This window comes from Crassostrea angulata, chromosome 4 (assembly GCF_025612915.1).
Source record: "Crassostrea angulata isolate pt1a10 chromosome 4, ASM2561291v2, whole genome shotgun sequence".
Lineage (NCBI taxonomy): Eukaryota > Metazoa > Mollusca > Bivalvia > Ostreida > Ostreidae > Magallana > Magallana angulata.
The window spans coordinates 8834992-8862155 of NC_069114.1; the positions used below are offsets into that span (position 1 = coordinate 8834992).

The 27164-nt window shown below is 33.9% G+C and overlaps 1 pseudogene; it reads left to right on the plus strand.

The window, feature by feature from the left end:
* The first annotated feature begins 627 nt into the window (after positions 1-627).
* LOC128180644 (uncharacterized) lies at positions 628-27164 on the plus strand (annotated as a pseudogene).

A 27164-nucleotide genomic window follows, 5' to 3' on the forward strand; every position in this document is an offset into this window, starting at 1 on the left:
GTCTCCCCCTTATAAAGTCTGATTTCATCCTTGATTCTTTTTGCGCCCCATGACGGATGATCTGCCTTGAACTTCCAAATTTTCTCAACCTCCTTTAAAATGGACCAGAACTGCTCCGGATTGGGGTCATTCGTCTCTCGCTGTTTCCTTACTTTCTCAAAAAATGTCCCTCATCTCGAAGGCCTGCCGCATCCATCTTAGGATTTTTGGATTTAAATTGTTATAATCGATACCAATAACGTTCTCGTAACGTGACGTCATAGATGTAATTTTTTTCGCGCAACATCGGAGTAGCGTGGCGCGTAAACAAACGGCAGAACACCGGATTTTGGCGTTTTCGACCGACGGGCTTAAGTGTGACGTGTCTGTTGGAAACAGACCGTCGGACCCTAGCGTAACCTTCTGGCTTTGGCGTCCCTATCTCCAACAACCCATCGGACTTTAGCGAAGACCGTCGGATTTTGGCGTGACCATCGGACTTTGGAGTCTTACATATTTACGCTGGCTTATACCACCTTTAAAGTCTTTATATTCCAGATTCATTTTTTGAAATTACAGAAATCTTTTTTACGTCCTTTTCATGTTTATTTTTGTAGGAAATCTTGTTGATACTATATGCAGGAGGGGATGTCCTTATCAAAATATAAATCAAATCGGGGGACTACACATCTTGCTCGAATTGCCCGGGCGTTATTGGGTCCCTGCATTGATGTACTGCGTGAAATTCTCGCAAAAGAGATATCTCCACCTGAATTGGAAAAAAAAGTGAAAGCTTACATACTTCAAAACGGAAAACGTTCTATCAGTGAAAAACAAAAACAGCTCGTCTATAGCAAAAAATACTCCGACTTTGACATAACGTTGCTCTATTTTCTCCTCCGTAACATTTGTTTAATTCCTCCACACAAAAACAAATGGGGCAAAGATCCAGAACCAACTGATAAAAGTGTGTCAGCAAACATAGAACGAATTCGTATTTCAAGGAACGAATGGTATGGACATGCTTCGGATTTTTCTCTCTCGGACTCAGAATTTGAACAAAGATGGAATCATATTTCTCAAATTGTAAAAGAGCTGGAGGGTTATCTTGGGACTGCAACTAAGTACCAGGATACTCTGATTGAATTAAAAACTTGTTGTATGGACCCTGATTCGATACAGCCCTACATAGATACACTGTTGACTGTGGAAGGGTTGATGACTGATGTTACTATTTTGAAAGGTACGTGTAACAGACAAGTTGGTTTAACAAATGGATAATAAAGTTAAATTAATATAAAATAGTATTATTGTTTGTCTTAGTTAATTAACATCACATTGTACCATGACTCACCTTTATCAAAAAGTTGTGTGTCTTTAATTATAAAAAAGAGAAGTAAGTGAACTTCAATGTTCATATAACTGGCAAACACCCTTTTATTACACAAGTGTATGTAAAAGGATCCAACATAATATTATACATCTATAGCCTTCATCTTCATTCTTACAGAGGATGTAGAAGAGATAAGAAAGGCAACCAAGGTACCAAGAACAGAAGGTACAGTTTTGAAAAAATATTTATGATTTTTAACTCACCGGAGCTGAAAGCTCAAGTGAGCTATTCTGATCACATTTTGTCTGTTGTCCGTCTGTCTGTCTTTCCGTCCGTCCGTCCGTGTGTCTGTCTGTGTCTGTTTGTATGTATGTCTGTGTCTGTCTGTCCGTTCGTCCGTCCGTCCGTCTGTCTGTCTGTCTTAACTTTTCACATTTTCAACATTTTCTTGGTTGGGCCAATTTAAACCAAACTTGGCACAAAGCATCCTTAGGCTAAATAAATTCAAACTTGTGAAAACTAAGGATCGCGCCGATATGCCGAGAGAGTTAATTAGGAATAATTCAAAACTTTCGAGAAATTTTCTTCTCATGAACCATCAGGCCAGAAAAGCTAAAACTCATGTGGAAGCATCCTAAGGTAGTGAGGATTCAAAGTTGTGAAAATCATGACCCTCGAGTACGGTGAGGCGACACTGGGGGTCGACTTTTTACATAGGAATATATTGAGTAAATATTTAAAAATCTTCTTCTCTAGGACCATTTGGGCAGGATAGCAGAAACTTGATTTGAAGAATTATCAAGTAGTGTAGATTCAAGGTTGTGAAAATCATGACTCCTGAGGGTAGGATGGAGCCACAATTGGGGGTTGAATTTTTACATATGAATATATAGAGTAAATCTGTAAAAATCTTTTTCTCAAAACCATTATGCCAGAAAAGCTGAAAATTGTGTAGAAGCATCCTCGAGTTTTGTAGATTCAAAGTTGTGAAAATCATGACCCTTAGGGGTAGGGTGGAACCAAAATGGGGGCGAGTTTTTACATTATTATGAATATATAGAGTACATCTTAAAACATCTTCTTCACAGAATTATTCCAGGACAGCTAAAACTTGCATGGAAGCATCCTCAGGGAATTACATGCAAAGTTGTGAAAATCATGACCCTCCAGGGTTCGGTGTGGCCACATTGGGGGCCGACGTTTTACAAAGGAATATATAGAGTAAATCTTCTTCTCAAGAACCATTTTGGGCAGGAAAGCTTGCTTGGAAGCATCGTCAGGTAGTGAGATTTCAAGCTCATTCGAATCATGATTCCTGGGGGATAGGATGTGGTCACGGGGGAGGGGAGACATATTTTTACATAGAAATATATAGAAAAATATCTTTAAATTTTTTCTAAAAACATTTGCCTAGAAAGCTTTAACTTTAGTCAAAGCAACTTCAGATGGTGTAGATTCAAATTTGTTCAAATCACAATCTTTAGGAGTAGTGTTGGGCCACATTGGGGATTCAGTTATACAGAGGGAAAACATTTTGATTATTCACAAAAACTGAAATGTTATTATTTATGCTTTTACTTATATGCAAGCATTTTTATATATTAATGATTCCTTAAAGTTGTTTAGACTTTGGCCCCTGGACGATTATTTGGCCTCACAAGGGGTTCAGAGTTTGATATAGGTTTATATCTTGTATATTGACAATTGTTAAGTGTCTTTTTGAGAACTGCAATGCTGAATGTAACATGACTATGAACTCATCCTGCTAGAAAAGGAACTTGATTATAAATGTAAGAATATCCAAAGGGAAACATATTTTTTTGTATAGGATCTACATGTATTATACCACATTGTCCAGATATTTGGTATTATGACTCCATTAAGCTGATTTTATCATGCCTGTTGTTGCTCAGGTGAGAGATGTGGCCAGTGGGCCTCTTTGTTTTTTTTTTCATTTTGTACATTTCTTAACATTTTGAAAATCGATATTTTAAAAGGGGAGCTTTTTGAGATTGAAATGATTATCATTTACAAAATACACTCAATACAATAAAATTTTGGTTTTAAGTGCTGTAATGTCAGGGTCATAAACTAGTGGTAATCCACTACCACTGTGGATAAAATGGTGATAACACCATTTCTGATGTGTGAGATTCAAGGCCTGACTAAAAATACATTATTTGATGTTAAAATAATAATTTATGATTGAAATTATGTGTTTTTGTCTTTCTCAATTTATGATGTCTAACAAATAGAATAACCACCTAGTATGTGGCATTTAAAATAAATGTGTTTATGGTTAGTTTAAGTATAAATTACAGTAAAATGTATTTTTATTATTTGCCTTTCTTATTACATATTATCTTTAACAACCCTATAAATGTCCATATACATGTAATAACAAACGTAAAACGCATTTAATTTGGTTGGAATTAAATGGTTTTGTTATCGGTTTCCAAGTGGCGGTCGCTTATTCCCTGTGGTTATCATGCGTGGGGTGAATTACATTGTTAAGTAATGCATTACATTACCATTACTTCATGAATTTGGGCATTAAATTACCATTACAATTACTGAACTTTTTTGAAGTCCTGCATTACATTACCATTACACGAGTAAAGTAATGCAGTAATTTAAAAGCTAAATAAAAAGTTTTTGCAAATGTTTCATATATAAAACACACTGACATGTATTAACAAACATATTTACAGGTTCATGTTCACTATCAGATTCAAATTTAATGACTAATACAAGATTGCTGTTGCACTCTATGATCAGCTGTGTTTTAAAGGTTTCATCTTTTAACTGCATCCTGTCGGGTTTGAAAATGTAAGATATGAGTGTTCAGGCAATAATTGAAAAAAATACATGAATATTGTATTTTCTTAATAACGAACACTCTTAAAATATTTTGAAATTGTGTTGTTATAGCTAGTTATATTGACAATTTAAAAAATGGATTTTTTTTTAAATCATACAACTAAACTATTTTTATCTTAATAATTATTTATCTTTTTTAAAACAATTTTTAATCAAATACAATTTCAATTATTCAATTCATCACAGTTTTAGAAATGAACTTGCATAGAAAAGCATAGAAATGCAAAGTAATGCCATGTAATGCTAGCATTACACTAGATTTTGGAAAGTAATGCAATACATTGCCATTATTTGTAATGCTAAAATTGTGGCATTGTGGTATTTTTGAAATAAATGGTATGGTTTTTCTTTGTATTTTAATCATTTAAAAGAATTCGACTTATTACAGCAAAACTCGTTTATAACGAATTTCAGGGGACCATAGAAGAAACTTCGTTATAGCCGTAATTCGCTATACGTTTATAACGAATTCGTAAAAAAATATTATAGTGAATTCGTTATAAAATGATTAAGGGTTTTTCCGGCTAACAGTTTTCTAAACTATCGTAAGTTATAAAATTAGTATTACTATCATTTACAAAAAATGTCAATATAACCATTTAATTTCAATTTTTAAAAAAATTCTGTATACTATTTGAATCTGAGTATTTTATAGATGCATCTTAAAATTGTATGTTTCTTCAATGAATTTTGAAATGGAAAAAATTCGTTATAAAAATGATAAAATACGTTAGAATTTTGCCAGCGGGGGTCTTAAAATTACTTCGTTATAAATTCGTTATAGCCGTGTTCGTTATACACCTAAATTTTCTATAGGTTTATATAAGAAATTTGCCAGGACATGAATAATAATTCGTTAAAGCCCGAAATTCGCTATATCCGTGTTCGCTATATTCGAGTTTTGCTGTATTATTCTTTTTGATTTATATTTACTCTAATTTTCAATAAAATGTTGTTGGGGTTTTTTTGTGTGTGTTTTTATCTGTCCTTTTAAGCAAAATTATTTTGCTTTTCAAATTAACAATTCTTTTCACTCTTGCGTCAATTTTTTTGTTATGAACTATATTCTGTCAGAAGATATTTATACAGCACAATTTCTAAAAGCATTTAATATGTATAAACAAATCAGAGCTAAAAATGGAAATTCTACGGGGATTTTTCATTGCAACTGACATTAAAATACCTCAGATGATAACGTTAAAAATTGTGCGAGGTATTCCGAATAACTTTCGAATGGAAAAAAGATGTCAACATTTCCCATTATAAATCTTTGTAAGAAATATGTTTCAGTTCCTGTGAATTTTTTCCGAGTAAAAATTATATTGTGTCAATGATCCTTTCATCGATTTCCATTGCACTTCTTTCACAGGTATAGAATCACATAGACGTGTAATGTATACTAGTATATACTTCAGTTAAGATGTAGTGCTGACGCTCTTACATAACTCTATTCATTTGTCTCTGAAAGGATTCTCTATGGTGTGCAAAAGCTTGAGTTCTTTTAGAGGTCAAACTATGTTTTTTGCTCATTCTATCTATGCACGAATTTTACACCTATTTTAAATAGATTAAAACACCCATGTATTACATTAGAGTGATACATTTATGAATACAACAGTGTCATTTGATTATTCTATTATATCTGATTGGTCTAGAAAGTCACGTGACATGGCGATGTCATAAGAATGAAAAAGCCGATATGTGCATACGATGTAGACAAATATGATTAAATCAAAAAAATTTAATCATTATGATTCTCTTTATATCTCAAAACACCGCCCATATTCAGTAGACATAGTTGAAAGCGAGAAAAATACAGATTTTGAAGCAGCATTTATTTGATTATTCTATTATATCTGATTGGTCTAGAAAGTCACGTGACATGGCGATGTCATAAGAATGAAAAAGCCGATATGTGCATACGATGTAGACAAATATGATTAAATCAAAAAAATTTAATCATTATGATTCTCTTTATATCTCAAAACACCGCCCATATTCAGTAGACATAGTTGAAAGCGAGAAAAATACAGATTTTGAAGCAGCATTTATTTGATTATTCTATTATATCTGATTGGTCTAGAAAGTCACGTGACATGGCGATGTCATAAGAATGAAAAAGCCGATATGTGCATACGATGTAGACAAATATGATTAAATCAAAAAAATTTAATCATTATGATTCTCTTTATATCTCAAAACACCGCCCATATTCAGTAGACATAGTTGAAAGCGAGAAAAATACAGATTTTGAAGCAGCATTTATTTGATTATTCTATTATATCTGATTGGTCTAGAAAGTCACGTGACATGGCGATGTCATAAGAATGAAAAAGCCGATATGTGCATACGATGTAGACAAATATGATTAAATCAAAAAAATTTAATCATTATGATTCTCTTTATATCTCAAAACACGGCCCATATTCAGTAGACATAGTTGAAAGCGAGAAAAATACAGATTTTGAAGCAGCATTTATTTGATTATTCTATTATATCTGATTGGTCTAGAAAGTCACGTGACATGGCGATGTCATAAGAATGAAAAAGCCGATATGTGCATACGATGTAGACAAATATGATTAAATCAAAAAAATTTAATCATTATGATTCTCTTTATATCTCAAAACCAACTTAACTATCTACATGTATGATTTATGAAAGAAAAGTGAGATAGTTACATGGAAATTCAAATAATCACGACGTTAATGTTGCGACTGTTGAAAAGTCAAACATTATTTGGTATCAACGTATTTTGTGTAATCATATGTTGCTTGATATAATAAAACGTTTATTGCATTATTGTTTAGGGAATATGAAGATTTAATCATCTGGAATAACAAATTTTTTTTCGGGCGAAGCCCTCGGGAAATATGATTTTTTCTTGAGAAATAAATCTTCATACATGTATTTCCCTCACCATCATGCAATAAATGTATATTGTAAATTCTGTTCTTAAACATAGAATATATGAAATAAGGTATATATACTAGTAGCAAAGCATGGCATATTGAGGCTGATAATTCGTGCAATGATAGTAAAACGTTGCAAGATTACATGAGACACGTTGAGCAACAGTCTCACGGTCGCAAAACAGACGCATAAACACCAGCGATTTATCTTACGATCTTTATAAATCGTGTAACACTCTTACGAGTACACAAAACGTTGTAAAACGTTCCTACTAATGTTCGTGCGTTGCACTGCGATAAATTGGATCGCGTTTGGTCGGTCTAAAAAGTGTGTATGTCCACTATTCAGAGCAGACTTGATGCAACCAGTAAAACGTATGCAACGAATGCGAGAGCTCGTGCAACGTAAGCGAGGGCTCGTGCAACGTATGCGAGAGCTCGTGCGAATCTCAACAACTTCGATCGCAATGTGGTGTAAAGAGCTCGTGCGCCAATTTTGAAAGGGGCTTTACGGGTTTTGCGAGTTTTGGCTCCCGTGGCTGATAGTAGCATTAAAAATCGTGTTGAAGTGATTGAGAGTGCAACGTACGACAAACGGACTTTTGACGTGTCAGTCGTAGTTGTCACGTACAATTTTGTTTGAAGACGGGTTGTCACTCGCAACGTGTGATGCTCGTAGGGGCTGTTTTCATGCGTATTACCATTATCGTGCAACAGACGTACGTTTGCCTTGCGAACGGCAGTAAAAACATCCATGTCGTAAATCACTTGGAAGTCAATCGTACCGACGTCTTTCTGTGCCTCACGACAACTGCTCAGATAATTATTAGTTTTCATAATAAATAAATAACTTTTTTTCTTTGAATATATACTGAAATATTTCTTCTATGAGCAAGTAAATATTAAAACGTCAAAAGAACTCATATAAAAAAACTATTATTCTGTTATATTTTGTTATGCTGTTTTAGTTTTTAAACAAGCTAAACTTGACAACAAAAATGAAGAATGTTTTGAAAAGATAACTTATTTCTCGAATCTCATACCATTAAATATTGAAAATTTCCCTGAAATTTAGATGAATGAAGTGCAAAAATTTAATTTCAGCGAATTAATTATCAATTGATAATTTACCAGGCCAATGTAAAATTTTAAAATGATTTTCCAAATTTTGTTCACTATTTGTTAATCAATATTTTCGAAAAAGCTTTGATGATACTTTCAACTGAAAGTAAAACGCCACATTGAATTAGTTTGCTTTTACAAATATGATTTATTAAAATAGTAACACCATTTACACTTCATTCGTTTTTAAAAATCAAAGTCTACAAACTCGTTCCTGTATCCTGATTTTGATACAATTATGAAACAATTTTAGAAAATTGTAATGGTCATATACAAATTAACTATAAAATGCCTGCACCAGAGTACTTGCTTACACCTTTGGTATTTCAACACATGTGTGATGATGTCTGTAAGGTATAATTGAGTTTTAACTGATCAGTTACTATTGTGAAATTAATCAGAAACCTACTTCCAATTTCGATAAACAAGCCAGAAATAGCAAAAATGAGAGTAGGGTGGTGGACATACTTAGGCGGATCCAAGTTAGGGATAGCTTGCATCAAATTATTTACTTGCAATGAAATAATTCGAATGATTACGTAAAGAGTGAATATATTTACTGTGAGCCTATTTAGAAAATACATAGAAGTTAAGATTTGACAAATGTTGAATAAACAAGATGGGTCAATTCGTTTCTTTCGTGGGCGATTTTAATGTTGATACACATTCGATTGAGAACTTTCCAGAACAGGGTAACCAAGAACGCGGATTGACTAACTAACGAAAAGTGTATGACGAATTCATTATGCATCGCGGGCAGATACCTTGGATCGGACCTCTATTGATACAAAATGTAAATAAATGAAATGGAACAATAAATGCGATTTTAATATTAATGGAAAGAACTTTCAAGAACGGGGTGCACAAAAACGGGTTGACTAATTGACATCATGGCGCAAAGTGTAGGGCGAGTTAATCATCGGTCAGGTACTCTTTGGTTTAAAATATGCATGCAAATGGATAATAATGCATAACACATCGTGTTTTAATTTCATACTTTTTTTATACCACGACATATTGGTTGTAAAACTTAGACATTCATTTGCAAACATTATTGAACACATAAGTGTACTATACGTTTATAAACTGTATGGGGGTGCGCCCCCACCCCTCCAGAATGTTTTTCAAAATAGTCTGTTATCTGAAATTCTGATTTGGGAGAGTAATACATACAAATTATATTGAAAATCGACAAAAAGAACCAAATTTAGAGAGAGAGATACACTTAATACCAATTCACTGTCAGGTTTGAAATAAATACAATAAAAAAATTTAATTTTTTCAAAAAAGTCGGCTGCAGCAAACAGGATTAAGGCCACATTCATGTATATATTATCCATCTCAGTTTAGATTTTTATCCCTGTCCGCTCCTCTAAATATCCAACAATGCCGTTTGTTTTTTAATTTCAATTTTAAAGAATATGATAAGGAAAGAATTGGACAAAGTTAACACAAAAATGAATAAAAATTTGGTTCAACATATTAATCATATACTAATGATAATGTGTAAAGTTTCAATTCCCGCGCTTTCGCGGGGTATCATCTTTTTTTTACAATATTTATACTCCCTTGAGTCTAAAATGGTGGCGGGAGGGGGAGGGGTAAAACCCCTGGTGAAGCGTTCCACAGAATGTACTCTGTTTACAAAGAAAAATTATCATACTCAAGAGAATAACAAAATTCTTTAGAAGGATTTGTTGGAGTGTTTTGTTTAGTTGATTTTATTTGAAAATATAATTCTGCGCGTAAATGTCATTTTTCTTCTTTTCTCTTTCCTTGCACGCTTGCAAGTCAAAATGATTAGGAAATCTTTTGCCGTTTCTCTACAATATTCTTCAAAATCTAGCTCTTTCTTGTCCTGTTTTCCTTCTTTGCTTTTCATTTTATTGTCATAAAGAACGTATTTTTGTATTCTAGTTTTCAGAAGGGGGTTACTAGAATATATGATCTTGATGAATAGTAAAACTGTCGATTCTCTTACGGTGATTACAATCATTTTTTATAATGGTCTTGTTTCTGGGTGATTTGCACGCACCAAAAGCAATTGATGTATGCTTGACGTAGGATGACGTACGTTTACTGTGCGTTCAATTTATATGTTGATGGTATGCACCAGCGAGTTGCAGTCAACGTACATGTAATACAATGGACAAGTGAGATCTCCTTACGTTATTCGTGCAAGTCAAATCGTGCGGTCATCTTACGGGTCCCTTGAGTGAAGCGCTAGTGCAGCGTACGTATTCAGTTCTCGCAAGGTAACCGTGTTGATTGTTGTGCATGTCTGACAGCCATCTGCACCTTTATTGCACACGGTACATATAAGCGTGCGTCCTTTCAAAATTGTAATATGACTGTACTTGCTTGTTTCGCAAGATTTTTTTTTTTAAAATCCGCCCCTCGATCACCCGAAGAAGCACGTACGACCAGTTGTGACTAAGGCTTTAGCCTGTTCGACATGACTTTATCCCATCTACCTTAATTCATAAAAATACACTAGGCCTATTTGTAAATAGTATTATCGACGAATTTCATTTCTGATCGCTAGGTTTTCACCCCGAATGGTGAAAATTTGGCGATAAATAAAGTCACGTAATATGTAAACGGGTATGTTTCGACCTACTAAATTCTTTAATATACTTATCGTTTAATGCTTCAAGGTCCACTTGTTCGATTTGTTTGTGTTCATAGAAAGGACAAGGTCACAAACAAGAGCAAAAATCACCATTAGAGGGTGTACAAAATCATCGATAATGCGTTAATCATTACACGAAAACGATTCAAGCTATCAACATTAATCGGAATGGGTCATTTTTTTCACTCTTGTTTTAAAATTTACCGAAGCATAGTAGATTTTCTTTATTCTATTGTATGAAAAGAGGCTGTTTTCATCTGTTTAGGTATATCATTCTCAACTGACCCGATTTTGTGCTTTTGTTCCGGTGTTGTATAGCAGTTTTTCCTCCATAGTAGTGTTTCCCTCCGGAACACCTCTATGTATTATCTTTTCTCCATAGTTGGGGTTCTTCCTCACGTTTTTGGTTCAGATTTTATAAAAAGAAATATTTATAAAAACCCAGTAAGGATTAAAATCAATGTTTCTACACTCCCAGGTTGCATATATCCGCATTCATCTTTAGATGTTAAGTTTCGTTTTGCCGATTTATTATTTTTTATAGACAAAGCTGAAAATGACACGTGTATAATGGAATTAAATATTACTTAATTTAGATAACTAATTAAAAAGTACTTGGTTTTACAAGATAAACACTTATATGTATAACTCCTTGTTCTGAAATTTTAAGTGAAAATGTCTTAAGAATTGTTTGATATAAGGAATAAGGAATCATTCTTTGAGTATTATGGGGTGATAATTTTGGTCGGAGCGTGATCAAATCCAATAAAACCCGTAGGGCCCTATGATAGATTTGATCACGCCCCGACCGAAATTATCACCTCATAATATTCAAAGAGTGATTCCTTATTACTTATATTTATATAATTTTAAGCCATCGTACGATTAAATATTTAAATATAAATAAGCAAACCCCCGCTGGCGCCTCAATTTGGCGTCATTTGTATTATGGGTAATATAGTACAAAATCGATACGTAGTGTTATCACAGGCAAAGACACTGGAAAATGTAAATATAAATCTATCAACCCGTCTGCTTTATCCAGGCTAAACCTCTGTATTGGAGCAATTTTGTTTCCGATGTTTCAGAGCCTGATGTTTAAAATCCTATTATAATGAGTATAGTGCATATTTGTTAGGGTCCAATATCTCATAAACTAGTGTAACACTCAGAATATTGTGTTGAAGTTCTTTATGTCCACTTTTAGCTACCATACATAAATGTTGACAGATCCTGAGCAAGGACACACCGAAGTTACTTCTTCTCTCTTTGCCTTTCTCTGTGACAATGAAAGTGAGCTAGGCAAGAATTACCAATAACGCTATTCTTTCTTTGACATCAGAAAATATTTTCACAGTGGCAATTGTTTACCAGTTGTAGATGACTCTGAAAATTTCAGCCCTTCGGGTAGGAGCCCTCGATGTTTCAGGACCCGATGTTTAAAACCCCATTATAATGATTGAATAGTGTCTATAAGTGGGGACCCGAATATCAAATTATGGAGATGACCACTTAACCATATTTTCAAGCGGTAGTGGTATACCACTTGGAGATGACCCTGAAAATTTTGTATGGGCCTTTGTTTCCGAGCCCGATGTTTGAAATCCAATCATAATGAATAGTGTATTTTAGGGCCCCATAATAGATTACCACATTAACATATGTTTACGGTCATTTAAAAGTAAAAACATCATTGAAATACACACTCACTCATATATTTTTTTATCAAAATAGTGGAAAATTACGTTAAATTTTGCTTTTCTTATTAAATTTACGAACAAATTTTTTTTAAAGGTATGCCGGTAAACTCATTATTCTTCAAAACATTTAATCAATTCATAAGATGACTAATGATATAATAAATAACTAGATAAATAAATCAATAAACTTTTGTTCATAACAGTAGCAACCGGAAAACAAAAATAGATAACCACCCAAAGAGCATTTGATATACAACTTTTTTAACTTGCTCATTGATTTGAAGAACAAACTTATATTTTAAAAAAAAATAAGTCAGCTCATCGCAAAAAATGTTTTTTTATTATCTTTGTTTCATTTTTTGAAGAAACAATATGGTACACAAGTAAATCTTTATTGCAAAAATATGAAATAAATAGTATGATAAGAATTTTAGGTAAGAAAACCGTATATCTTGTTTAATATGGCATCGTTTTCAAAATTGTTTATTTATAAATCACGTTGCAAAATAAAAAGCGAAAAAATTAGCACGTGTGACTGATAATATATACCTAAGGTTAGTTCAGGCTCCATTTCACATTTTCCAAAGGAACCAGCAAAGTTACCGACTTTGTTCTGGTTGTGAAGCCATTTCATTTTTTAATTATTAAAGATGTTTACATTATAAAACCTCGCGTTTCGTAAAAGAAGTGCTTAAAAATATGAATATAAATATGCGTGACTTTAAAACAAAATTGTAAATACTAACTTTACACATGCCTTTAGTAAATATTCAATTATATTACACTTACCTATGATTTAGAACCCTAATCAATCTAAGTAAAACATTTCAGTTTCTCATCATATCATTGCACCCAGCTGTCTCTCGTTTGATATTTAGAAGTAGAAATATATTATTACATTGAAGATCGTCAATTGTAACGGTATTAATTTAAAATTGATAACCTTTTGGACGAAGGGAGTAATAGATTTCCACTTCTTATTCTGTTCCTCTACAAAATTAAGTTAAGAGTAATCAGTTAGTTTCCTGGGATAGATGGTAATACATGGGGAAATTGAAGTTCCAAACTGGCGTTTTTTCACTCAAATGTGTTCTGACGTGTTCATAACGTCGAAGTCAAAACTGTAGATAAGCATCGATTAAAAAAAGATTCGAGGTATTCCGAAATCCGTGTAAAAGGTGTTCCAAAAAGGTGTAAATAAAGGAGAAATAAATGATGATGACACAGGAATGTTATGAAAGCGCGTGCTTTTGTGATAAAACCATATATATTATGTTATGTATATAAATAAGTGCCGTAATTATCCTTTATAATGAGAAATTTATATCAGTTATTGCAAATTGATGCCACGAATAGTCCGCCATAAACATGACGGGAATGTAAAAAAAATTCTAACTATATACTTATTGTAGGTTTTCCGTGGGGGTAATCTGGCTATAAAAAGGGGAAACCCCACTATAAAGTTAGCTTTTCATAGGGTGAAAACTGCTATATAGCCAATTTTCCGGGGGGAAAATGCTCTATAGTCATTTTTCCGGGGGAAAGATGGCCAGAGGGAAAAGGCGCTATATATCATCGGCAAATTGGTAGATGACTTTCTTGTTTTAGATATCATAACACTGTATCTTACTTAATTTTTTAAACCGAATATTATAATTTTACAACGGATTTAATTAGTCAATCAGAACTTGAATCTTAAATAAACAAGTGTAGTACCATTTTCCCATAATTTTGCCTACACCTGTGTTTGAACGGAAAGTACCTTTTACTAAAAAGGAATACAGGCATCGGTCGCAATACCATTTTCGAATCCTGGGTACTGATTTTATAATGGTATTTGTAAACACTGGTTGGCCATAAATTTAGAAAACCTCCATAAAAAATAACAAACATAGAACCATGTGCATAAAATCAGCTGATATTCTGAACCGTTATTACTTCCAGCGAAATGCAATGAAAGTAGGTTATTGAAGAGATCTGTTTATGCTGGATGTACTCATTCTTCAGAACTATACAAAATGAAAAAAATAACAAACTGTCAATCATCTCAAAAATCCATAAAGCGAAATACGAAGATAGAGGTGCATGAGATCAGGTACCTAAGAGGAGTAAGGATTCTCTGTTGACCGGTCGCACCCTCCATGTGTTCCTTGTCACAATTGGGCATGCCATATACGAATTTGAATAGAAGATTAGATACATGTAAAATCGATCCTGCCACCGAAAAAAAAAGACTACCACTAGGCGATTCGATGCATTCAACACACGAATTGAACTTCTTTTCAATATATGTGGCTTTATGCATGAATGTTTTAGAAAAGTCACTCAATGAAATATTTGTTTAATTTTAAGCACCAAAACATGTAAAAAAAAAAATTAAACCAAAATCTTTTTAACATTAATAAAAATATGTACTACACTCTTTTTACGTTGGTAATTGGCAAGACCTGCGCTTTTGCCTCACATTCATGTAGAGTTTGGTGAATGGAGCGGATTCACATTTTATGGTTTACATTAGGTCAAAGACTCTTGATGTACAAAAGCGATTTGTAATAGAACACACAAAGACTGAGAATATTAGGTAGTGTCCAACACGGTTTAGGTGAATATCTTGTTTACCCTATCCTTTTGGAGGCACTAACCACTTCTATGGACAATCCTAAAGTAGTTGGATCCGCAAAGTTTGAATAAGAGGCAGAAAGTAGGCAATAATTTTATGTCCATCTTCCAAAATATGAATCGCACTAAAGGTTGCTCTGTTTGATGTAACATTATAATTGAAAACAAACTCACAGTTTGAAATTGAAAAAAGGCCATTTATTATTAAATAACGAACTTGTAAAACTTTTACAATTATAAAATTTAATTTGACAAAAAAACTTGCAGTTATACAAATGAAATAACTTCAAAAATTCCAATGAAAAACATCAAAGTTGGGTAGGGTAAAAATGCCACCTACTGCCAAGGACGGGCAACTGCAATAATTGACTGTCGTTTGCAGTAGCCCCACCCAACCTTACTGCGAGAGTTGAATGTAGTTCAAAATAATAGAACAAATCTCAACAACCCCTGAAACTAATCTAAAATTCAATAACCAACCAACTTAAACTACTTGAAAATCGTCATTACATAAAATCATGTACCAATGTCTACAAGATGCAAAAATACACCTTAACGAGCTTTTCGATGTGTTGCAACCAGATGCTCATGTCACCATAATAACTGAATACCTGTACGGAGTGAAAACAACACTATTACACAGTTGTGACTATCATAAGCAAACCTTGTTTGATGCAAAATTACATCTTTGTTGTGTTAACTACTAGTGTGCAAAGCAACACCCCCAAATATTTGGGCACTTTTTTTTCATACTAGCTATAAATGCATAGAACAAAACCTTCCTTAGTTGTTAACAATATAAAAACAATATCAATAAATGTTAAATCATTTTAACAGATGCTCATATCACCATGTTGAAGAAATAAACACTTCCAAAATAACCACGTAAACAATGAAAAATGACAAACATGAGGAGCACTATTACATGTACCTTAATAACATTATTCAACCAAATGCTCATGTCACCATGTTTGACAAGTTTTAATTAAACCAATGTATTCTATCTACAAACCACAAAGCACCATGACCATATATCTATTTTCGAAGTCCATGTAAACCTAAAACATGTTTACAGCTGTGATGAAACTGTTTTCCAATTAGGTGCTCTTGTCACAATGATTAGTCTCATAGAATAAACACTGACAAGTTCAAAAAACATAACCCTTTAAAATGTAGCAAACATTCCATAAGATGGAATTGTGATTTTGAATTTTGACCAGATGCTCTTGTCACCATTATCGTTGAACTGGTTTCTACAGAACAGGAACTCGAATGTACTTTTTGAAGGCATCAGATGACCATCGACCCATTCCTTTAATTTTCTGATCCGATATCCTTTTTGTAAAGGCAGTAATAGCCGCACCAATTCTAAAACTTAGTCCTTTGTATTGTTTGCTGTCTAAGCCACACCAATTTAAAGACAAACATAGCTGCTCTAAGAAATACTTCCGTGACACTGATGTCCCATTCATGAAAGTAAAAAGAGGACCAGAACTTGGTTTCCTGACTTGAAAGTATGTCCAAAGGGCCTGGACTGGACAAACTGTGTAATCTTCTTTGTTACCTTCTACATACAAAACATGTGGTTGGCCTTTACTATGCTTGAAAGATTCCATAGTCAACGCAAATCCTATTTGACAGTTTGATTTGATTTTAACAAAACACACAGATTGTATTGATAATAAATGACAGGTTTTGTCTTTTTAAGCTGTAAATTCTCCGATCCTAAGAAAACAGTGAAACGCCAATAAATACATGCTTTCAGCTGTTTTAAAATACATGGTGTTATAGGTAATCTTGAGTCGACTATACCCGTTCTATTTCTATAACCTTGCAAACATTTTTTTCACTCTGAAATTCTGTGTCGGGTCTGCCATATTCCTTATTTTATGTTAAAAACATAAAGCTGAGACATAAGTTGTAACTGTGGAGCAAGCCAAACCTTGAGAGAGGCAAAAGACTATAAACAGAATGATATCCTCAGTCTGTACAGGAATTCTTTCTCTTGGTAAGGCGAATGATGACACAAAATGATGGTAAGAATCTATTGCCCTTTGGTAAGCACTATGAGTCGATGGCGCTAGAGACTGTTGTTTTAAGTCTGAAGCTATGGATTACAAATCTTGAAGATGTCCTCGTTGTAATGGCATTCCACCGGGTTGTTGTGAGAAAATGTGTGAAGGAACTGTTGAATCTGCTGACGAGAAAGATGTTCATCTAAAACATTGGTTAAGCCAGGAATATGTCTTGCTTGGAATAAAATATTATGTTTTAAGCAGTTCAGCACTAAGCGAAGAACTGACAGCATGATTGTTTTATCTTTAGAGGTTTGTCTGTTAATGATATGTATCACCGCATCATTGTCTGTGAAATAAACAATGCATCGATTTTCTAACTGCTTTGCCCAAAGCTGCACTGCAAGTACAATAGGAAATAACTCCTTAACTGTAATATGATTGGCTTCCCAATGCAAGCTTTTGGCCATACTCCACTTAAATACTGATTTCCTAAATAACCACGAAAACCAATGTTACTTGGCAACAGTGTACAACTGCAATGAGACAGAATTTTCCCAATGATCTGACAAAAACAAAGACTTGATATTAAAACAATTCAAAAATATACTCCAAGCCTTCAAATCTGCTCGAGCTTCACTATTCAGATGCCTATGATGATAAGGTCGTGTTAAACCTATTGTTAGATCACAAAGTCGCCTAAGAAATGGACGTCCCAGAATAACTACAGAACAAGTTAAGTTTAACACACCTATGATTGACTGCAATTCTTGCAGCGTTACTGTTTTTCTAGCCTTATAAGTTTGTATAAAGTGTCTAGCTTTCCTCAACTTATCCTAAGGTAACCGTTTTTCCATCACCGCGGAATCCAGCACAATGCCCAAAAAAGTTTGCGAAGTGCAGGGTAGAACCGTTTTAGACTGTTTGATTGGGATATCCATATCTTTGAACAGAAACATAATTTTGTTAAGGTCTCTATGACATAATTGTAAATCACTTGGGCCCATGACTAAAAAATCATCTAGTAAATGAACTAATTTCCCGCAGATTCCCAACTTGTTTTCGCAAACCCAGTGTACTGCCGTGCTGAACTCTTCAAATAAATGACAATAATAACTAAGCCCCATAGGAAAAATTTTGTCCACATAGAAGTCCTGATCTAAAGTAAAACCTAGCAATTCCTAATCTGAGTAATGAATTGGAACAATTTTATATGCATTCTGAATATCCAACTTAAACAAACAACACTTCTTTCCGTACTTACGCATTAAGGCTACTGCATCCTCTATATTGAACTGATTTGAATTCCTGCTGAATACCATCATTGACCGAAGTGCCCTCAGGAAAAGAAAGGTTATGAATAACCCTGTAGTCAACAATAGTCTCTCTAGAATATTTCGGAACTAAACCCAAAGGTGAACTTTGAAAATTTTGAAATAGTATCAAGATAAAAGGACCTGCAACTCTGTGGTTGTCAATCTCAATCTGAATTTTTTGTTTCAAACTGTCCAAATTCTTAGTAACTAATGTAGCATTACCACTTAACCTACAACTCCCTTGCCCTGCAAATGGAATTCTAAAGCCCACTTTAAAACCTTCAACCAAACATTTTCGTTTTTCCCCATCATAACCCATTAACCAGTCCAACCGGTCTGCCTTAATTGGGGTAGTAATACTAGATTCCATTAGAAGACTTGTAGTTGTTTGTGGTTTTTCCTGCATTCTGAGTTTGGTAGTCACCTGATTTTGATGGTGTTTGGGCTTTCCAAGAGTTATATTGTTTCTTAGTGTGTGTCCCTCCGCACTTCTGACAGGCGTGTGTGTAAGGACAACGTTCTCTAGTGCAGAATCCCCTGTTGTTGAAACTATGGCAGGGACAATTTGGTGATGAAGAGCCACGAAAAACTGAGGTAAGGACGAACCGAACTTTCTATTACCACCAAAAGCCGAAGCTGGACCAACTCTAGATTTACCCAAACTAACAGCCGAAGCTTCACTATGGATTTCTAAACTTAAATTATCCCAGGGGAAAGATGAGGGATTGCTAGCACGCCATTTTCTGAAGTTTTAATCGTAATAGATTGCAGCCTCATCTCCTGCCTGTTTCCCTAGTTTTTGTACCATATCCCCATATTTCATTAAAACTGGGGCTTCCTGAGGGAATTTTTCTGTAAAAATGCCGACAAAAACAAAGAAAGCCTGGACCGATTGGCTAACTTGCCTTATCTCATAAGTTGGTCTTTTGGTTTTTTATTTCCATTCCCCTTCCTGATTTTCCATTATTTCAAAACTCTTTTTCTTATTTTTCAGCCCCAACAAAGTACAAAAATCCACAAATTCGTTTGCCCAGATCTTACTTTAATTTTTGAGTCCACCCCAATACCTAGTTGTCTAGTAATACTAGGATTTCTTTTATATCAGAAATCGATGATAGTTCTGTAGATGCGTTTGATGTTTCTTGATTTGTACCTGAGTTGTTTGACATTGAATGGTTGTCGGTGGCTGATGAAGTTGAGGGTGTTTCCGCAACTGCTTCCTCTTGGTGAACCTCCGGTTTGGATGAATTAGGATTTTTTCCAAATACCCCCATGGCCTTAGTGGTGACAACACTCCTTTAGTAACTTCAGGCACCAAGGCAGCAATCAACTCTTTGTGATCTTCTTTTATAGTGTTGTCTGTCGCCGTCTTCGCTATCTTCCTTTTCCTCGCCTTCAAATTCCTAGGAGTACCCATTTCTATAAAAAAAAAAGTTATCTGACTGAAAAAACTATCCGCTTAGGAATAAATCTGACTGATAACACTGTCAGCTTATGAGTAACTCTGACCGGTAAAACCTGATAAAACTCTCAGCTTATAAGTAACTCTGACTGGGAAAACCTGATAAAACTATCAGCTTATGAGTAAATCTAACTGATAAAACTATCAGCTTATGAGTAAATCTGACTGATAAAACTATCAGCTTATAAGTAACTCTGACCGGTAAAACCTGATAAAACTATCAGCTTATGAGTAACTCTGACTGGTAAAACCTGATAAAACTATCAACTTATTAGTAAATCTGACTGATAAAACTATCAGCTTATGAGTAAAACTGAGATAACATCATAATAAAATTACTCATATATATGTTAACTTGAACATATCAGGATAGGGTAGCATTACCTAAATTCTAATTTTTTAGATGGAACTCTAAGGGAATCAGAATAATCTGTATAATAACAACATTTTATGAATCCTAGCGATACAATTATCGCATTTGAAGCTATATCTATAATACTATTATCAAATAGCGGTAAAAATACCCCTATTAAAAATGTATTAATGTGGCAGGACACTACTTGCCTGTGGGAATACCACCAAATTTGTATTCATCCATATTAAAATATTTGTGCATAGAACGTGTGCCAGTCTGGTAACAGATCTCTAAAAATATCTATAGATATATATTTCCAGACTTACTGCTTTGATAGGAAGAAACAGATAAGGCTAATCAGCTGAAATCCCTTGGCCTGAATTTCCTGGGCTTGCATCTCCACAATGCATCTAACATATAAATATTGACGAAATGAAAACAGTTAATAATTAATTGTCAACAATGAGTAGATTAAACTTAAAAGCAGCTTCTAAAATTCAGAAGTGTTTACTTTAACAAGTATGTGTAACTGCAACGTAAATGGTACAATAAAGGTTATAAACTCGGAATAAGACTTTACTGGTTTTGCTTTATGGCATGTATCACCGCGCCTCTGATTGCTCTGTAATATTTAATATTGCCAATGTTATTCATATGGACCCCATCACATAAATTTTCTGTCTTTGAATTTTTCAGTCCTTTCATTTTCCAATACATGATACTTGATCGTTTGTTTGGTTCCTGCTTTAACAACTGGTTTGCCACAATTATTAATTTGTTATATAAATCTACCGGGCAATGTCTAGTTGTAAACCGAGGCACCAATTGACAAATGTATATACTGTTCACCCGATAACGACTCACAAACAAGTCACATAGCACCATCAATTTTAAAACCACCTCCTTCACCGAGTCCTCATCAGCGTGCGGCGAGTCAATGTCATTTTCTGCGATGTATAACACAAGTTTTTTCGGCCGTTGGTTTTGTACTTCTCGTTCTAGAACTTTCATGTCTCTACTTCTCCTCACTCTGCAGCCACTTATGCCCACATTTGACGTTGATAATTTTGAAAAAGTGAAATAGTCATTGCAAAATTGTCTTTGTTCCATAACATAGCGGTTGAAACGTTTAATATGAGAATCGCCAAATATCTGGACCCTAACCATTTTACACGTGCGCTGCAATACAGCTTACACTACTTCTGCTCATAATCCGTTGAACACTAGTCAGAATGTTCCTTCAATCACTGTGAATAATCCCCCGACGATAGGCCCTAAGTTGCCGTAAACATGCTTTGTGGTAGGCCGGAATTAGTTGAGATTTTTTATAAATTTGCTTGAAAAAAATTTCCCTGAAATATGGCGCCGACCTTAAATCTAAATTGATACTGAGGCTAGCCCAGATGGTAAACACGCGATATCTTAGAGAGTTATTAGAGTTATCCCGCTTGACGTATTTTCTGTACCCAGTAAATGGGCATAAAATTATTTATGAACATAAATATCACATACGCATTTATTGAAAGAGCGCAGTCGAATAAGTCTTAATTATAATGAAAACGACCCGATCTCGTTTGACAATGAAACAATAAACCAATCAATAAAATGAGACCTTTTGTTAATCACAAAAAAACAATACTATGAACAAATAAATTGATACTACAAACCATTATAATTGGTTAATTACAAAATAAACAATACCATGAATAACAAATTGATACTCCAAACCATAAAAAAATTGACTTAAAAGGATTACGGATTATCCTGAAGAGTGTCTTAAAAAAATAGTAAAGGTACATTGTTTACACTCGTGACTGAAAGATTACGTTTACTCAGGGGCGAAAAAAATCCACTAATAAGAACGAAAAACAACTTATTGTTCATTGTAGCCCCACTATTGTGGCGCTATTTTTCACTTTAAGATAACAAGGTCAATAACCTACTTTTTCTGCAAGTGACCTCTAAATGTTTTTTGAAAAAATTGTCAAAATTTGTCAAAATTGCCCACCATTTTCAAAGTTTTCTTTATTTTGTATTTATTAGAAATAATGAAACATTTTGAAGGTTGGGAAATGATAAAATACGAATAGCTTTACTAATATTATATTTAAATGAATCTTTTTAAGCTCATATTTTAAGTTTGAGTTAGTTCAAATTTCCTCTATCATTTTCCAAAATTGTACCCATTTTTGATCGAGTTTTACAAAACACTGACTAGTAGGAGCTCCAAACTATTGATTGCCTAAAACTGTTTTAATTGTCTGTATTATGTTGACATTAACATTTTATAATTCAATGATCAAAATTTCGAGATATTATATCTTGAATCGATTTTATGTATTGAAATAATTTTTCCAATCCCGTGCCAGCCAGTGATATTAATTTATAGACAAGTAAATGTAACCAAAAATATATAGTGATATTAAAAAACATATAGAAACTTAACTTTTGCAATTACATTGCAACAAAAGTTTTCAAGAAAATAAGAAATATGAAAAAATTAGTCCGAATTTCCTGTTTTAATATTAATCTACCTTTATCGGAGCATAACTTCCTTAAATAAACAAATCATGGATATCAATATCGATAATTGTAAATAACTTTGTTATTTTGTAATTTTAAAACAACTTTGGACTTCAGATACTGAACTTTGTAAAAATATTTTTTTTTAAAATTCGAACCCTGAGTAAACGTAATCCTTAACGTCAGTCCTATTAAATTTATGATCGCGCAATCTTAAGGTAGCTTGCGTGTTTACTGCTTGTGAGAAAACCTACTCTGAAAACTGATTTTTGAGCGCCATCTTTGCTTCTAGAACGATTAGCAAACGAATACGATAACAAAAAGCCTATCTCTCCACTTAAAAGAGTTCTAATTGTTCTAAGGCGCTCGGAATCCTTCGCTGATTCCGTAAAGTACATCGAGCGCCTATATGTTCAAAGTGGCTCTTAAGCTAACAAATTTAATTGAGACGAAATTAGTGTATTAGAAGTAAAATTTTGAAATAAAAATTAATTTTAAAATGTGACCATAAAAAGCTTTAAAACAGTACCGCTACCTATAAACACATACAAATCAATGAACATAATATAATGGGAAATTATTTTAAAATGCAATAATTCCTTAAAGTATTGAGTTTTCTTATAATAAAACTAAGATTGAAATACTGATGATGAAATAGAATATAAAATAGTTTACGCAATATAAAACGTACAATACATAATTTTACATACCTTGAAAAATAAGCAAATAGTGGGTAGTAAGTATACGCATTTATTGAAAGAGCGCAATTGAGTTAGTGACAGTTTTTCTAAATTAAAGAAAATTTAAGGTTATATAATCATCCTTATGTTCATTTGAATTATTGAAATAAACGCTTTATATGAATTTGAATGAAAATATGTAAAACCATGTAAACAGTTGAAATATTAGTTTGACAGTAGGACAGCGCACCAGCAATGTCTTTGTGAACGCGCATAAGCTTTGGAGAGTGGCGCTCTTTTGATCTGATCTCAAACAATAATTTTTAATGAAGAAATGTTTTTGGGAAAAAGGGTAGTACAAAAGGCATGATTTCGGCAGTAGTTCTATTTACTTTTTTTTCTCTCAATTACTTTTCATCTTACTCGATCAATCTTAGAACCTGAGAGCGTTAATATATTAAAGTATAAATATCTTTCGATATATTGTGGATATATAGTCTGAAGAATAATTGTTTCTATTTTAAACGTAAACGGTTTTAAATATTTTTTCCTATTGTAGAAGCACCAATTGAAAAGACCATATTCGTCCAATGGGAGCAGAACGACTCTTGTTTTATTCCAACAAATGCGTGTAAAGAAGTAGAAAAAACAATTAAAATCAGGAACCTGGTTATTGTGGCTGGCCACTCAGGATCCGGAAAGTCAGCCATCATTCAACATATTGCGCTCAAATACAGAAAACAGGGCTGGGCCGTAAAACGAGTAAAAATGGTAAAAGACATCGTTGATGGATATCTTTCAAAAGAGAATAGAACCCTCTATGTTTTTAATGATCCATTGGGGAAAGAATCTTTTGATGAAATATTGAACAATTCGTGGCAAACATATGAAGAAGAATTAAACTTGTACTTAAAAACAGCAAAACTTGTGATGTCGTGTAGAAGTCACATTATTTGTGATCCTAGATTGACACGTTATCTCCAGAATCAATCACATATCGTGCACATCGATGATAAGATAAATAAATTATCTGTTAATGAAAAACGTCAAATTTTGACCATATACACGTCAAATATGAATTTATCCGATGAGGATTGCAAAAGGATCATTGAAGTGGACAAGTATTTCCCGTTATTGTGTACATTATATTCCAGCAAAGAGGAACACAAAAATAAGGGTATAGAATTTTTTACAAAACCCGTAACAGTGCTAAAAGAAGAAATACTAGGGTTCAGGAAAAAAGACAAGGGTAAATATTGTGCGTTGGCTCTCCTTGTTCTTTTTAACGACGATCTTTGCGTAAGAGATTTCTTCCAAAATGAGGACACGGAAAACAAGTTCAAACTCACGTTAAAACTTTGTGGATTAGCAGAGAACACACCACCTTCAGATATTGGAGACAATCTTAGCTCCCTTAAAGATTTTTTTGTCAAAAAAGTTGGGGACACGTATCATTTTTCTCATGACTTTGTGATGGAAGTTACCACCAATGTGTTTGGAACAGATTATCCCGCTGAAACAATAAAATACGCTGATATCGGCTTTCTCAAAAGAAGAGTAGAACTAGGAAACTGTGAAGAGCACAACGATTCGTTCACAGTCTATTTAAATGACAGATACAAAGAAGAACTTGGAGAAAGGCTAATTACGGAACTGACCGGAGAACGCTTTTTAGATGTCGTACTCAATCCTTGTCTAAGGAACGAAGAAATCATCAAAATAATGAAAACAAAGATAGCAGATCATTCCAAATATCTACAAATGTTACTAGAACCAAAAACACTTACAGTTAATGAACAAGAGCTTAATCGGACATCTAAAAACTTTCTCTTGACGAAACTTTCCTTTTTGAATTTAGAAAATGAAGTATCGCCACTATTTGCTCTGATTGTATTTTGTCATACACAACTATCACAGTACTGTGTAAGTACCCTACATCAAAAACAAATCTTTCTAATTTCTGCAATGTGTTGCAATGGTTCAGTAGAATTATTTTCTAATGTTTTTAAAGAGCATGGAGAGGAAACTTTGAAAAAGACATGGGGAAGTTTATATCCTATTCACATTGTATCCGTGTTCCATAATTATGAATTACTTGGTGAGCTGTTTGAGATAGGTGTAAAAGTCAATCAAAAGACTGACGATTACGGTTGTTGGACGCCCCTTATGTTAGCAGCTAGTAACGATACTCAAGAATATGGAGACAATGACAATGAAGAATCAGGTGCAGAACGAAGAGATAAAACTGTACAATTTTTACTGAGTAATGGAGCAGACATTAATTCATGCATGAAAAACGGAATCAGTCCTCTCTTTATAGCCTGTCAAAACGGATATGAAAGCACTGTACAACTTCTACTGAATAATGGAGCAGACATTAATTTATGTGAGAAGAACGGTATAAGTCCTCTGTATATAGCTTGTTTTAACGGACATGATAGGACTGTACACCTTTTACTGAGTTGTGGAGCAAACATTGATTTATGTGCTAAAGACGAAACCAGTCCTATCTTTATATCTTGCCATAACGGACATGATAGCACTGTACAACTCTTACTGAGTAATGGAGCAGACATTAATTTATGCAGCAAAAAAGGAGCCAGTCCTCTCCATATAGCTTGTCAAAACGGACATGATAGCACTGTACAATTTTTACTGAATATAAAAGCAGACATTAATTTACGTAAGAGAGATGGAGCCAGTCCTCTCTATATAGCTTGTCAAAACGGACATGATAGCACTGCACAGTTACTACTGAGGAATGGAGCAGCCATTAATCTATGCCAGAAAAACGGAGCCAGTCCTCTCTTTATAGCTTGTCAAAACGGACATGATAGCACTGTAGAGTTACTACTAAGGAATGGAGCAGATATTAATCTATGTCAGAAAAACGAGGCTAGTCCTATCTATACAGCTTGTAAAAACGGGCATAAAAGCACTGTAAAACTTTTACTGAATAATGGAGCAGACATTAATTTACGCAAAAAAGACGGAGCCAGCCCTCTCTATATAGCTCGTCAAAACGGACATGATAGCATTGCACAACTTTTAATGAGTAATGGAGCAGACATTAATATTTAATAAAGACGGAACCAATCCTCTCTTTATAGCTTGTCAAAACAGATTTAATAGCACTGTACAACATTTACTGAGTAATGGAGTAAACCTTAATTTATGTGAAAAGGTCGGAATAGGTCCCTTGAATTCAGCTTGTTTTTGGACATAAGAGCACGGTACAGCTTTTACTCAGTAATGGAGCAGACGTTAATGTACGTAATGAAGTCGCGGAACCAGTTCTCTTACTGTAGCTTGTTATATTGTGCATAATAGCACTTTATAACGTTTACTGAGTAATGAAGTAGACATTAATGTACGAAAGACATATTTATCCCTTTCATTCATGCTTTTGAGAATAGACATTACGAAATTGTTAAATATTTTGCTAAACAACGATGCAGACACTAGCCTGGCTTGCGGCTGGAAAGTCAATCCCGCTTTGTTAGATTGCTTTAATAAACAAGACTACACAGTGGATTTTTTTACTACAGAAAGACAACATTTAAAATAACATGTATGACCCAGATTCGTATTTTTATGTTTGTATCATGTAAGGCAGAAAGAGTGGCAAGGCTGTAA